General features: G+C 39.5%; 1 protein-coding gene across 1 annotated transcript in view; it reads left to right on the top strand.

Moving 5' to 3' along the window:
- The window catches only part of LOC150089325 (elongation factor-like GTPase 1), a 549,838-nt gene that overhangs the window by 481,539 nt on the left and 53,885 nt on the right, over nucleotides 1-14,414 (top strand). The window lies entirely within an intron of this gene.

Genomic DNA, 14,414 nt, shown 5'->3' with positions numbered 1-14,414 from the left:
GGGCAACACTTTGTTGTGTATATCAGTGACGTCTCTTTCATGAGAAATACATAAAAAAATATCATGGTTCCAATATTTGGTCATCACAATCTGTGACCCCCTCCTCCCCTTTCTTCTCTATTGTCAAGAGAATCTTTGTAACCAAAGTGTAGCATTACAAGTAAGCATGCAGCACATATGCTGCCATCTATATTTGAGAGAAGGCATCCAGCGTGCTGTAATTTTCGGAATGTTGAAAAACATTAACATTTCGACACCCTCAGCATTAAAAAAATTCATAAATAATAGTTGAAAAGTAAAAGTTTGGAATTCGTGGATAAAAGCAAACACTTACTTTTATGCTGAACTGCAAATCAGAACAATTCTTAAAATTTTCTAAATGAAAGAAAAAGTTTTCATTCTTGTACATATACTATCATCAACCAGCAAAGAACAAATAAAACAAATAAAATGTGCAGAGTCTATAAACAAAAACCAAGCACTGCTGCAAAGAGTTCATTCAGAGTACCAATATTTAATGGTTGTTAATTTCGTGTGCCTTTATTTTATGACACTCATTTATTGACTGTTTGTATGCATTATGGCACAACACTTTGGTGTCTTTTCAAATTGTATGAATATATTACTTTTTGCTGTTTCCACTTATATACCTAAAACTTACGGATGTTCTAAAAGCACCATCTACCTTTGCCACTAAGAACTGCAGAAATGGCCAGGCAATCAAGATTTCTAGGCGCACCTCACGGATTAAAGTACAGTGATTGTGAAACTCTTGGTCGGCATCATGATGGTACCTAATACAGTGGATTCTGGTTATCTGGGCCACCAACCGGTGGAGCCATTTATTTGGGCAAATCTTAAAAAACAGAACCCAATCGAGAAAATAGCCAGGGTTTACTTCGCTTAATTGGGACAGCATGCTGTTTAATCAGGCCAGGAGACCGCAGCACTGGAGTTTACCCTATGATTGTCTCCAACCGTACTACATGGTTCAGTCGGATTTCTGGAGGTCACAACCATAAAACAAAAACAATTAGCAGTCACCTGTTTATTGGGCTTTTCTGTTAGTGCAATCTATCATAAATGGATAGTAAACTCGATCTTATTGAATTTTCGATAATACCGACAGCTGGAATTCTGTGGGTTATTATGGTGAAATGTCTTTACACTTCCATGAAATCTTCAATCATATAAAAAATTAATTTTCAGAATCTTCTCTTCATTCCTATTTTTAAGGCTTTGTAACTTGTTACTCCGTTCACACTTGCTCGTATCGTGTTACTTGCAATTTGCCACTTTGAGCACAAAGTGGCAAATTGCAAGTGTATGCCTTGTTCTTTGTTATTTATTGCTTATCTTTTTACTGTTTTAAATTTTAACCCCCACACACAAATGTCAGTAAACAGAAATGTCAGCTAGTTAGTATGTACATATTACAGTACATATTAATTATTCTGATTATCACATACATTCTTCCGATTTTCACGTATCATTTAATTTTTTAATTGGTAAGGTAATAAACAGTAAATTTGTGCTTAATATCTCTTTACTTTTATAGCTTGTGGATAATATTCCTCCTATTTTCTCTAATTAGAATCGCTGTTTAATAGAATTAAAATTCAATTCACAAACGTGATCACAATGACCAGTGCTTACTACAAATCGTATAATGAACGGTACTTTACTTAGGTGACTCCATCGTAACATGATTTGATTGTATAGTGAACCAATTGCAAAGCGAGGGTCCATTGTAATTTTAACTTTTTTTACGTTAAACTTCTGATAATTGGGTCAGCCGCTTAATCGGGCCAAAATACACTAATCCCGATGTGTCCCAATTAACCAGAATTGACTGTATTTGGTATATGCTATTGATGCATTCATCTATGGCCCTTTGGTGCCGCAGTTGTAATCAGGATAATCTGGAATGATTAGTATAGATTGCATTGCCATAATTACTTCCTGTCAAGCAGCAGCAGCTACCAATACTATCCATACATCAGGCTTCTTGAACTAACTTGGTACTGATAAAAATACGAAGCATATCAAATCCCAAATCCTCTCTCTGTGCAAATCATTGCACAGAGAGAGGATTTGGGATTATATACCAAATACTAAAATGCATAGGGCTTACACCCTAAAGCTTCACCTTTTTAACTCCCAAGTGCACATTAGATGTCTATTGGCCAGTTTTCGACCACTTACCTAATATGATGTTGGTCCCCCATGTGCAGCCAAAACAGCTTGTACTCTGCAAGGCATGGACGCTACAAGATTTCTAAATGTGTCTTGTGGTATCTGGTACCAACACATAACCAGCAGATCCTTTAACTCCTGTGAGGTCCGTGGTGGAGATGTCGCAGATCAGAGTTGCTATTCCAACACAAACCACAGATGCTTAATGGGATTGATGTCTGGGGAATTTGGAGGCCAGAGCAATACCTGGAAGTCTTCCTTGTGTTCCGCAAAACAGTCTCAAACAATCCAGGTGGTGTGGCATGGCACATTATCCTGCTGAAAGATGGCACCACCAGAGAGAAAGACCGTTGCCATGAAAGGGTGTACCTGGTCAGCAATGATGTTAGGTAGGTGGTAGACGTTGGAGTGCCTGGCACATGGATGACTGGACGCAGAGTATCCCAGCAGAACATCGCCCAAAGCATGACACTGCTGCCACGAGCTTGTTTTCATTCCAGGGTGCATCCAATCACCATCACTCCCCAGTTAAATGACGCAAATGTACCTGGCCATCCACATAGTGCAACAGGAAATGTGATTCATCAGACCAGACGACCTTCTTCCAATCACTCAAGGTCCAGTTTCGATGCTCACGTGCCTATTGTAGGCACTATCGCTGGTGAACCGTGGTTAGCATGGGTGCTCTGAGCAGCCTGCAGCTATGCAGCCCCATTTTCACACATTACTCCTGTCACCAGCATTCCAATTACCAGTGAGTTGCGCCACAGTCGCCCTTCTGTTGCCACGTACCATCCAGGAGAGCCTTTGCTTTCCGAGCATTGATGAGCCGTGGTCGTCCAATACCGTGCTGGCGGTTCGTGGGTTTCCCCTCCTCGAACCATTTTCAGTAGCTACTAGCCACGACTGACCCAATCATCTGGCCATTACAATTTGGCCTTTCTGAAACTCGCTTAAGTCCGCTACCTTTCCCATCTGAAGAACAAAAAGAGTAACACTGATTAACGGAGCTCAGTTCAGGTGTTTTTTATACCATGTCCCAAACCGTGTGTGTGTGTGTGTGCGCGCGCACACACACATACACTTAGTGATTACTGAATTATGGTCACCCCCATCCATAATGAACTATTCCGCATAACTCGCAGTATAAAAGGCCAAGTTTTTTATGCTAGAGCAGTGGTAATTTGCATCTGGTTGTCAAGTCAAAGTGATAAAATAGCAGTTACAGAATGTAACAAAGATATCATGGAGTTTCAAAAGGGTATGACTGTGGGAGCTCATGCATCAGGTGCTTCGATCAGAAATGGCACATATTGTCGGTTGCTCACAGCCCACTGTGGTTAAGGTATACAAAGAATGGCATCAAACAGGTCAAACCACCGCTGACAGAACTGTAAAGGATTAGGCAAGGTGAAAGTTCTTGGCAAGCAGAGGATGCAACATGTTGTATGGGCTCAACAGCAAAGTGCTGTACACTTGTGTGTGTGTGGGATTCCACAGCAGATGATCAAAGAGAGACACCCTCTCCTCATTGCTGACGGAGCAATATGGCATTAATTGCTGATGCTCCTAGAACCCCACTACAACACCTCATCGCTGATCACTGTCGATGGCAAATACTGTGGTGTCAACAACACCACAGTGTTGTTGACACCGCAGGACTGGAAATGAGTGTGCTGATTGGATGAATCCAAATACTGTATCTGACACACCAGTGGCTACCTTTATGTGTGGCACGAATCCATGGATCCATCATGGTGCCCACTGTCTAGGCAGGTGCTGGTGGTTGCTTAATATGGAGCATATTTTTCTGGGAAGAACCAGACCCCTGGTGTATATTGACCAACGTTTCACTGGTGAGGTCTTCTGGCAGCCATTAGGAGACCATGTACACCATGCTATGTTGCATTTTGTCCCAGACAGAAATGGAATCTTCCAAGATGATAATGAGCCGTGTCATCAGGCCTGCACTGTGCACGAGTGATTCGAGGAACACAGTGAAGATATCACCCATCTTATTTGGCCTCAATCCAGTTGAGCACCTTGAGATGTTTTGGAATGGGATGTGAGACACAATCATCATCTGGTCCAACACTGTGGAAAATCTTGCAGGCAGCATGGCTGCAGATCCCTGTCGACACCTTCAGACATATAATGGAGTCTATGCCTAGACAAATAGCAACTGTTATCCATGCAAACAGTGGGCAAATAGCGGTATTAGGTAGATGGTCGTAATTCAGTGATCGCTGAGTGTATACACACACTGAAAAATATTTTTTTTAAAATATATGTACACGATTATATAGATCTGCATTATCGATACCTTAGTGTTTATGATATGGTGAATATACAGTCTGATATTGTGGTAAAAGTATAGTGACAAAACAATTATGATTTGTTTATTTTAACTTGTGAGTGTTTTTTTTTTTTTTTTTTTGTTGTTGTTTAACAATTTCTTCTGATGCATACTTATCCATGTATAATGTTATACTTCATACCCTTATTTATTTATTTTGGTGTTAATACATATTTGCAAGTACACCCTTTCAATAACTTATTAGCTGTGAGGAACACAGAGCCGACTGTGACCAAATAAGTATACAAGTTTTAAACTATTACAGCACTGAATGTCTTTTTCTTGTAGCTCTCAAACATGGTTAATTGGGTTGAGATCAGGTGAGTTCAGTGTGCATAGGAGGACAGAGAAATCATTATCATGCTCCTGAAACCACTTAACAACCTGCCGGACCTTGTAGCACGGCACATTGTCTTGTTGATAGACATTGGAGTTGTCTGGATACAACATCATCATGGTGTACTTGGTTAGCAACAATATAAAGATAGCATACTCATCGAGCTGTTGATTAACAGTGATCAGATAGCCCTGGATATGTCACAAAAACCATTCCCAAACCATTTTGAGATAGATTATTCAAATAACCTGTAAGAGTTAGAGCTACCATTCTTTTCTAAACTTGACGTTGTAGAGCAGATATCATCTTTTAAGATATTGAGATAGATTATTCAAATAACCTGTAACAGTTAGAGCTACCATTCTTTTCTAAACTTGACGTTGTAGAGCAGATATCATCTTTTAAGGGCACAAAAGGTGATATAGTTGTACATGTCGGCACTAATGATATCAAGAGTAGGAGACCAGCGGAATTACTTAACAAGTACAGGTCACTGTTGAAAAAAAGCCGTGAAGTAGGGTTGAATTTGAAAGTGTCTGCAATTCTGCCCAGACACGATAGGAGGGAGTATATGATGAGAGCCTTGTCGATCAATTCGGCCCTGGAAAGATTGTGCAATGTTCAAGGGGTAGAATTTTTTTCAGCCTGGAATGTACTTGTTAACAGGAGAGATTGCTTCTACAGGGATGGGATACACTTAAATAGAAAGGGTGCAAGAATATTTGCTGATGCTATCGAGGCAGTGTTAGGTGGGTTGGAAAACTGCTAGCTTGGGGGGAGACAAAGACTAATGGATTAACAGTAGCCACTGGCAGAGGTGAAAGAGATTCTTGCACTGCTTCTATTGGAATGAGCAGAAGCCTGAAAAACAAGATGCAGGATATTTCAGAGACTGCTGGAAGTCATTGCGGTACAAGTAAACACATGGGTTGTGTTAGGGTAGCTAAGAATAGAAACAGGTGCATGTATACTTGCGTGTACACCAATGCTAGGAGTTTAGTAAATAAATTTGATGAATTTGAGGTATTGCTCAAAACATCAAAGGCAGATATTGTTGGGATATCAGAGACGTGGTGTCACACAGATATAAGGAATGCAGAACTGGAATTTGGGGAGTACAATGTGTATAGAAAGGATAGACAGGACAGGAGGGGAGGAGGGGTTATGCTATTAGTTAAAAAACACATAAAATCCAAGGAAGTGAAGCCAGTCGACATTGATGGACAGGGCAGTGTCGAGTCAGTTTGGTGTGACATAAGCATAGGTAAATCAAAATTGAGAGTAGGAGTGTGCTATAGGCCTAATAACTCTGATGAGTATAATAAGATACTGTACAGGGAAATAGAATGGGCCAGTAAATCAGAGAGTCTTATAATGGGGGATTTTAATTTCCCAGATATTGACTGGAATTTGTGGGTTGGTCACTCACACACTAGCAAGGCTTTTGTGGATTTATTGGATGATTGTTTTCTACACCAGCATGTTCGGGAGGCAACTAGAGGGAGTAATACTCTTGATCTGATTATCAGTAGTGATTCTTCATGCATTAGGAATCTGCAGATAAAGGAACCACTGGGTGGCAGTGATCACAGTGTGCTGAAGTGGGATTTACTTAAGGAGGTAACTACCAGCAGAGGTAAAGGGAAGGGTTTTTGCTTTCATAAAGGCGACTATTATGATGGTCTGAGACTATTTAAATTCTATACAGTGGGACCAACTGATGATGTTACCAACAGCAAATTCAAAATGGGAAGCATTCAAGGAACTAATCTTGGAAGCTGCCAGGCTTTACATACCAACCAAGAAATATTGTTCAAGGTTCAGGCCTAAATGGTTGTCAGATGAACTAATGAGACATATGGCAGAGAAGAAAAATGCATGGGATACATACAAATTAATGGGTGACATGGAAGCCTATGATAGATATAAGTTGGTCTGTAACCAAGTCACAAAGGAGATTAGGCAGGCAAAGGCAGATTATGAGAAATCCTTGGCAAAGGATGCAAAGAAAAACAGAAAAGAGTTCTTTACCTATTTAAACTCAAGAAGGAAAGGGATGAATCAGATTGGTCCACTGGATGTTGATGGTTCAACAGTTGAGGATCCAGCTCAGGTGGCTAACAATCTAAACGAGTATTTTGCATCTACATTCACACATGAGGAGTTATTCAGGAAGGGGAATGTCGTAGGTGAAGTAAACATTGGCAGTGAGCTAGATGATTTTCTAATAACTGAGAGGAAAGTGGAGGAGAAATTGTTGAGGATAAACATAAAAAAAGGCACCCGGGGTGGATGGGATCTATCCAGTTATATTAAAGGAGGCAGCAAAGGAAGTAAGCAAACCCCTAGCCATAATTATGAGAACTTCTTTGGACTCAAGGGAGGTACCCATGGACTGGAGATGTGCAAATGTAACCCCAATTCACAAAGGAGGATCAAAGGCTGACACAAGTAATTATAGACCTGTTAGTTTAACTTCGGTTCCAGGAAAATTAATGGAGGCACTGGTTAAAGAAGCACTGCAGGATCATCTGGACAAGAATTCAGTTATAGCTCAGACACAGCATGGTTTTGTTAAGGGCAGGTCTTGTCTGACCAACTTGATTGGATACTATGATGTAGTCACAAAAGAACTGGATGCAGGGAATAACTTTGATATTATATATTTGGATTTTAGAAAGGCTTTTGATACTGTTGTGCATGGAAGACTGCTGTACAAATTGGAGAAGTGTGGCATTGGAGGCAAATTGCTGCTATGGATAAAGGGATGGTTTAGTGGCAGAAGACAGAGAGTGGTAATCAATGGACACTGCTCAACGTGGACTAATGTTATTAGTGGAGTTCCTCAGGGTTCAGTGTTGGGTCCATTGTTGTTTTCTATATTTATAAATGATATTGATGATGGTGTATCAGGCTTAATGTCCAAGTTTGCAGACGATACCAAGGTTGGTAGGGTTGTTAAGGAAACTACTGATACTATGCTGCTGCAACAGGATCTGGAAAGGTTGAGCAGATGGGCTGAGAGGTGGCAAATGAAGTTTAACATTGACAAATGTAAAGTACTACATATGGGAAACAGTAACCCCAGATCAACGTATCAACTCTGTGGTACTACGCTGACAGTGGTAGAGAATGAAAAGGACCTGGGGTAATTGTGCAGGCAGATATGAAGTTCTCTGAGCAGTGCAGACAAGCTGCAAGAGTAGCTCATGGTGTCTTGTCAATGATATACAGGAATTTTTCTAGCAGGGACAGGGATGTGATTATTCCCTTGTATAAGGCATTGGTCAGGCCACACCTTGAGTACTGTATACAGGTCTGGAGGCCTCATTTCAAGAAGGATGTAGAGCTGCTGGAACGAGTACAGAGAAGGGCAACAAGATTAGTGAATGGAACAAAGGGTTGCTCTTACGAAGAAAGGCTTAAGTTTTGCAAATTACAGAGCCTGGAGACTAGGCATCGGCGGTGATCTGATAGAGGTGTATAAGGCTTTGAATGGCTTGAGCATGCTCAATGCCGATGGGATTCTTCCTCTTGCTCAGAATAATCACCTGAGAGGGCATAAATTCAAATTGAGGAAGGACGGATGTCGGATAGATGTGCGGAAATTTGCCTTTAGCCAGCGGACAGTTGGTTTGTGGAATAGACTCCCATCGCTTGTTGTTGAAGTTGATAGCCTAAACAAATTTAAGGCTCAGCTGGACAGGTATTTCGAACGAACGGAGGGGTGAAATTGGAGCAGTGGTTGTTTTTTTTTTTTTTTTTTTTTTTTTTGGCTGATGCTGAATAAGCTTGCTTTCTTGCATCATATGCCTCTACTAATGCTAATGCTAATAACCTGTAAGAGTTAGAGCTACCATTCTTTTCTAAACTATGTTGATCTTCAGTCATCCATTATCTCAGCAACAGAGCTGATTAAAAAAAAAAAAAAAAAAAAAGCTATACAAAGTAATTGAGGGAATCACAACACACTCTGCATTATCCTACCAAAAATAATAGGGCATCCCTCTGATTGCAGAAAATTATATGTGACTGAAATATGCAAACATTTTGTTCTCAGGTGATAATCACTTAGTTCAGAATTCCTTTCAAATACCTATGCCAAACAAAGCACTGGAAAAGAGCTAAATTAGTTTCAGAGGGTTATGTTAGTTGGATGTAGGGACATTCAAATTGAACATATAGGTGACAGACCACAGGCGTGACAAAATTTACTTTTACGATGATAAACTTTCATCAATATAAGGGCACATTTTTATATTTATGCACAGACATATATATATATATATATATATATATATATATATATATATATACACAAAACCGAAAATCAGAACTACAGAAAAATCTGGAAGGTACCTGAAAATAAAAATAATAAAATAAAAAGTACTTAATGTTGTAGATACCATGATTTCAACATCTTCATCAAGAGACAACTGTCGAAACCAAAGGAAAGACCGCAAAGAGTAATGCCTCTGTTTCTTACATGAAATATACGTAGCATGTGGTTAAAACGTTGAAGCAATTTTGAATTAAGTATGCGCGAAAGCAGGGTCAAAAAGTAGTGGTGGGCAAGAGTAACGTTAACATATATTGCATGGCTGACCCGACAGAGTGGCGCATTATGACAAACATAGTCCATGTGCCATTAAACCCTAACACAACCAACCCAACAGAGAAAAGAGACATAGAGAAGCAAAGGAGAAAAGAAAATAACTTACTGGAATACCAAGACAGGAGTCATGTCAGTAAAATAAATTTTCTGTTTATACGCCGGAACGACCACACGATCAGGAGTTCATAACGTAGAGAGAATACAAGAAACAGCACCGTATTCAGCAGTCACGGGCTTGAAACCCGGTCACTTAAGGCACGTGTACTTATGCACCCGCATGCCTGACCACTAGGCTACAGCGGCATACGTACTGTGGGGGTAGGAAGCCAAAAGCATTACTGCTAGTCTGTTCGAAGTATTTATGGTATGTCACAGCGACCCCATGTGTTGGAATAAGTAGACAGTAAGTCAGACAAGATTAAAATTAAGAGGGTATATTTGGTGATGGGCTTTAAACAAATGAAGTAGTACTTCCCAGAATAGAAGAGAAAATTATAAGCTTACAAAGTAGAGGTAAATAGTCACCAAACTTTGTGTAAGGCAAAAAAAGTATGTGATATTAGAAAAATTGCAATTCAGTATTGCATTTGGTAAACCTATGGCTCACAAGAAATGAAAATGTAAAGTAGTAGGACAGTGAAAAGAGATCGGAAGAGGAGGGAATATTAGGTGGGCTTGGGCCGTCCAGGGTTGCATTTCCCATTCCTGTAGTAGGAGCCTGAACATAGTTCTGGGAGTATACTTCATGTGATTAAATCAGTTATATTAAAATAATAAAATAAAATAAAAAAGTAAATATAAATCAAATACCCCTTTGGTAGCCAATCGGTGGGTACAAGGTTTCTAGACTGTAAGACACCAAAGAGGCTGGAGGTATTATATGTAAAATATGTGCACGTCTGTAAGCGGTAGGCTATCAACTAGCTATAATATTATGGATATCAGCTAGGTGGAACTTCTTTTTATGTTTAAGCACTTTATTGAAATTGTCATAAAGGTAGGCGGGAGGAAACTTGTTGTCCAAAAGCTTATTGTAGAGGTTTCTGATATTATGAATTATCAGGATAGCTACTATTTGTTGCAAATAGTAGCTGTCCTGATACATTGGGAAAGAATGGTGTTAGAATGTACCTTTTTGAAATGTGCTACTTATATTTCATGTCAGAAACAGAGTCATTACTTCTTGCTGTCTTAACTTTTCTTTTCGACGGTTGACCCCTTGATGAAGACACTGAAATCATGTGATTTCAACTAAATCCCATGATTTGAAATCAGCATTAAATACTTTCTATTTTCAGGTACCTTCCCGGTTTTTCCGTAGTTTTGATTTTCGTTTTTGTTAGCTTGTTCCTTTTCTCTTCTCCTTCTACTTACCTATGTTCCATTATGGTCGTTGGGTTCTTTCTTCTATATATATAGCAGTGTCTGTGGTCCATAAACCTTCTAAATACAATTGTAACTATTATATCTAGAACCTCTTGTTATTAATACATTACACGCACGCACGCAATGTAGGCTTGGGAAATCCGATTAGAATAACTAAACTCAGCTCATAGTAGTCTATTGTTTTTTTTTTTATTATTTAAAGCGCATGCCACCACCGAGACCCGGGTTTCATCTCTGATTGGAGTCTCATTTTTGGAACTTACTGTACCATCTCGTGCAGTAACACATTACCAGTGACGAGATATATTATGGATATATCTCATCAGGCCTTTGCCTTCCTCACTTTAAATATTAAATGTCATCGTCACACTATTTCTACAGTTTTAATTCATTGGTATTATACTATATCTATTATATATATATATATATACACACACACACACACACACTCACGTCTCCATTGGAGTGGTGCTTTTTATTTAGATTAATGCAATACCAAGGCAACCCGTGTCGAATTGCCTCCACAATATGAGATCGATGCACTAAGTAGCAAATGCATTTTGCTCACAGCCACCTACAAGAAAGGGGGTCAAGCATGCCCGACATGTATGACGACTTTTTATCACTTTCCTTGCACTTAATTATGTAGAGTTTAAAATAATTATCCTTTAATTTTAACTTTTTTTTTCACAAATTGTAAATGGGGAACTGTAGTGTGCGATAAATAATATAAATAATAATTGTTTCTGTCTTTGCTGTTTTTATACGAAATAAATAAAATGCTTTGCTGTTTTTTTATGCTTGATTTTATTCGAAATCAATAAAATAGTTTTTCATGCCTTAGTCATTTTGAATAGTGTGAAGTTGGCGAGGCTGCAGTTTGTACAGCATCGGATAAGCATTTCGCTCTGCTGGGTGGAATATTGGTTTGGCATGTTTGTTTACATGAGTGCTCTGTATTTACCCCACCTCACCCCCACTATTTATACACACACGCGCGCTATCTAGTTGGTCGTGAGTTGTTACTCACCGGGACGCCAATCCAACAGGTGCATAGCTGTGTCTCGACGTTCTGGCTCCGGGTAGAAACGATCAGGTGACTCCTATGAAGTCGGAGGGGAGTGTAAGGGCGTGGAGAGTCGCAGCAGTAAGTCTCCCCTACCTCCCCTCCCATTCAGCTATACTCATGCTTCTGGCGCTTGGGGGGGTAAGCGGACGATTTATTGTGATGGTCTTCCCATCTAAAAGGTGTGTCATGTTCTATATCCGTGTCGTGTGTCACTTGATGAGCAGTCACTGAGATGTTCGCCTACGCTATCTGAAAAAGCTGACATGAGAATATAAAAGGCTACTAATAAAATTAATCCAACCAATTGCCTGTGTTGTATAAGTTCTTAATTTAACAGACTTAAAGCTGCTTTATGAAAGTCCTGTTTTTCATAAGATAAGAAATTTTCGCTCGTTTTCCAGGAAGTTTGTAGATGATTCTTTAGTAAACTAGCTGAAAAAATATGTGGCCCATATGTCAGTTTCTCGAGAAGAGATGAAATTTACCAAAAAGTAAATTTCCAAAAACTGTGAACAGTGAAACATTCAAATGTAATGAATAACATCGTGTAAATGTCATATTAACAAAGTATCGTTGGCATAAAATGGCCTTGGGGGGAGTCCTTATTTATACTCCGTCATGACCACTAGGTCATAAAAGTTTACAATAAATCATAAACACCGACGTTGTCGTATTTAGCAGTCATGCAGGCTTCAACCACAGTCCACTCAAAGAGCTTGTGCTTCGGCAGTCTAGCTAATGACCACTCGGCTTGAATTAACTCTTGGTAAAATGTGTATTGTCTGTATCTGCACAATCCAGCACAGTATTTTGCAGATACAAAATGGATATCACTTTTGCTACCATGCACCATCGAATACCCTCCAGAAATAGCGTTCCAATCTGATCCAGAATCCATCTTGCTGTAGGCTCAATTGCCACAAGTATGGCACTACAAATACCCTAAACCAAAATGCTAACTAGTCTAAAACTTCTTATCATTCCAAAATGCATTCAAGCTGCTATCCTGAACTCTCCATCAGTCTAATTTCTAAATAGCTTAATACTAGCATAATGTGCAGCTTCAGAAAGTCTTCATCTCTAATTGGTCCAGAGTTTGGTTCTCCTAATCTGGACCATAGTTTCATATTAAAACTGCGGCTCCTTCATACCTGAAAAGAATCGCAATAAAGTAGACGACCGAACTACTTTTGCTTTCTCTTGGGCTCCAGCCCAGTTTAACCATATGACGTCGAGAGCTATCAAATGCTATTGTGTGATAGTAAGCTATAATAATAATAACTAGTGTGCTCTGCTTGTTTTTCTCGCCAACCCCTGCGCACGCTTTTCTACGTAATATGTAGAGGTATGACGGAGTAAGTGAAATCTTTTATCCGTAAAAGACACCTGTCAAAACGCACTGATCGTTATCTAATCAGGAAATGACCAATGTAATTATTTACATAATTACATAATGTAATTATTAATTTAATAATGTAATTAAATTACATAGGTCACATAGGTCACAAAAAAATTACATAGGTCACTTAGGAAAAGGCCTGGTAAAATTTCAGATCTTGGATACCACTCCATACTTCAACTATAAGTTAGGAAGAAGGCACCACCTATGGTTTCCCGCATCTGTGCCATATGTATGCTGTGAAGAAATACAGTACTACTGTAAATGCAAGAAAAGTGTTGTGTGTTGTTGTAGTAGTAGTGGCATGTGATGCAAGAAAGGAAGTGTATGAGCTTATGCAGCATCAGCCAAAAAAAAAAAAAAATCACACCATTCCCTCCAAATGCCTGTCTAGTTCCTCCTTAAATTCATTTAACCTATCAACTTCCACAACGACAGATGGAAGTTTATTCCAACAATTAACGACCCGCTGGCTAAAGGCAAATTTCCGAATATCTATTGCACATCTATCTTTCCTTAATTTGAATTTACGTCCCCTTAGGTTCGTAATCTGAACAAGTGGAAGAATCCCTTCAGAATTCAGTGTGCTCAACCCATTCAAGGCCTTATACAACTCAATCAGATCACCGCGCAGGTGCCTAGTCTCCATCCATTGCAATTTGCAGAACTTAAGCCTCTCTTGGTAAGAGGATCCCTTCATTCCCCTCGCCAATCTTGTTACTCTTCTCTGTACACGCTCAAGCAAATCTACATCCTTCCTAAAATGAGGCCTCCAGACTCAAGTCTGGAGTACTCAAGTACACGCAGTACTCAAGGCGTGGTCTGACCATTGCCTTATACAGAGGGACAATCACTTCCTTTTCCTTGCTAGCAAAATTCCTATATATCACTGACAAAACCCCATGACCTGCCCTGGCAGCCTGTCTGCATTGCTCAGAAAACTTCATATCTGCCTGCACAATTACTCCCAGGTCTTTTTCGTTTTCTACCAACTGTGTGGTACTACACTTAAGTGTAGTACCACACAGTTGGTACGTTTCTCTTCGGTTATTGCTA

This window comes from Mastigoproctus giganteus, chromosome 2 (assembly GCF_048544385.1).
Source record: "Mastigoproctus giganteus isolate SK-2022 chromosome 2, ASM4854438v1, whole genome shotgun sequence".
Classification (NCBI taxonomy): Eukaryota; Metazoa; Arthropoda; class Arachnida; order Uropygi; family Thelyphonidae; genus Mastigoproctus; species Mastigoproctus giganteus.
The sequence above is the reverse complement of the archived record's forward strand: the minus strand, read 5'-3'. Positions and strand labels throughout refer to the sequence as shown.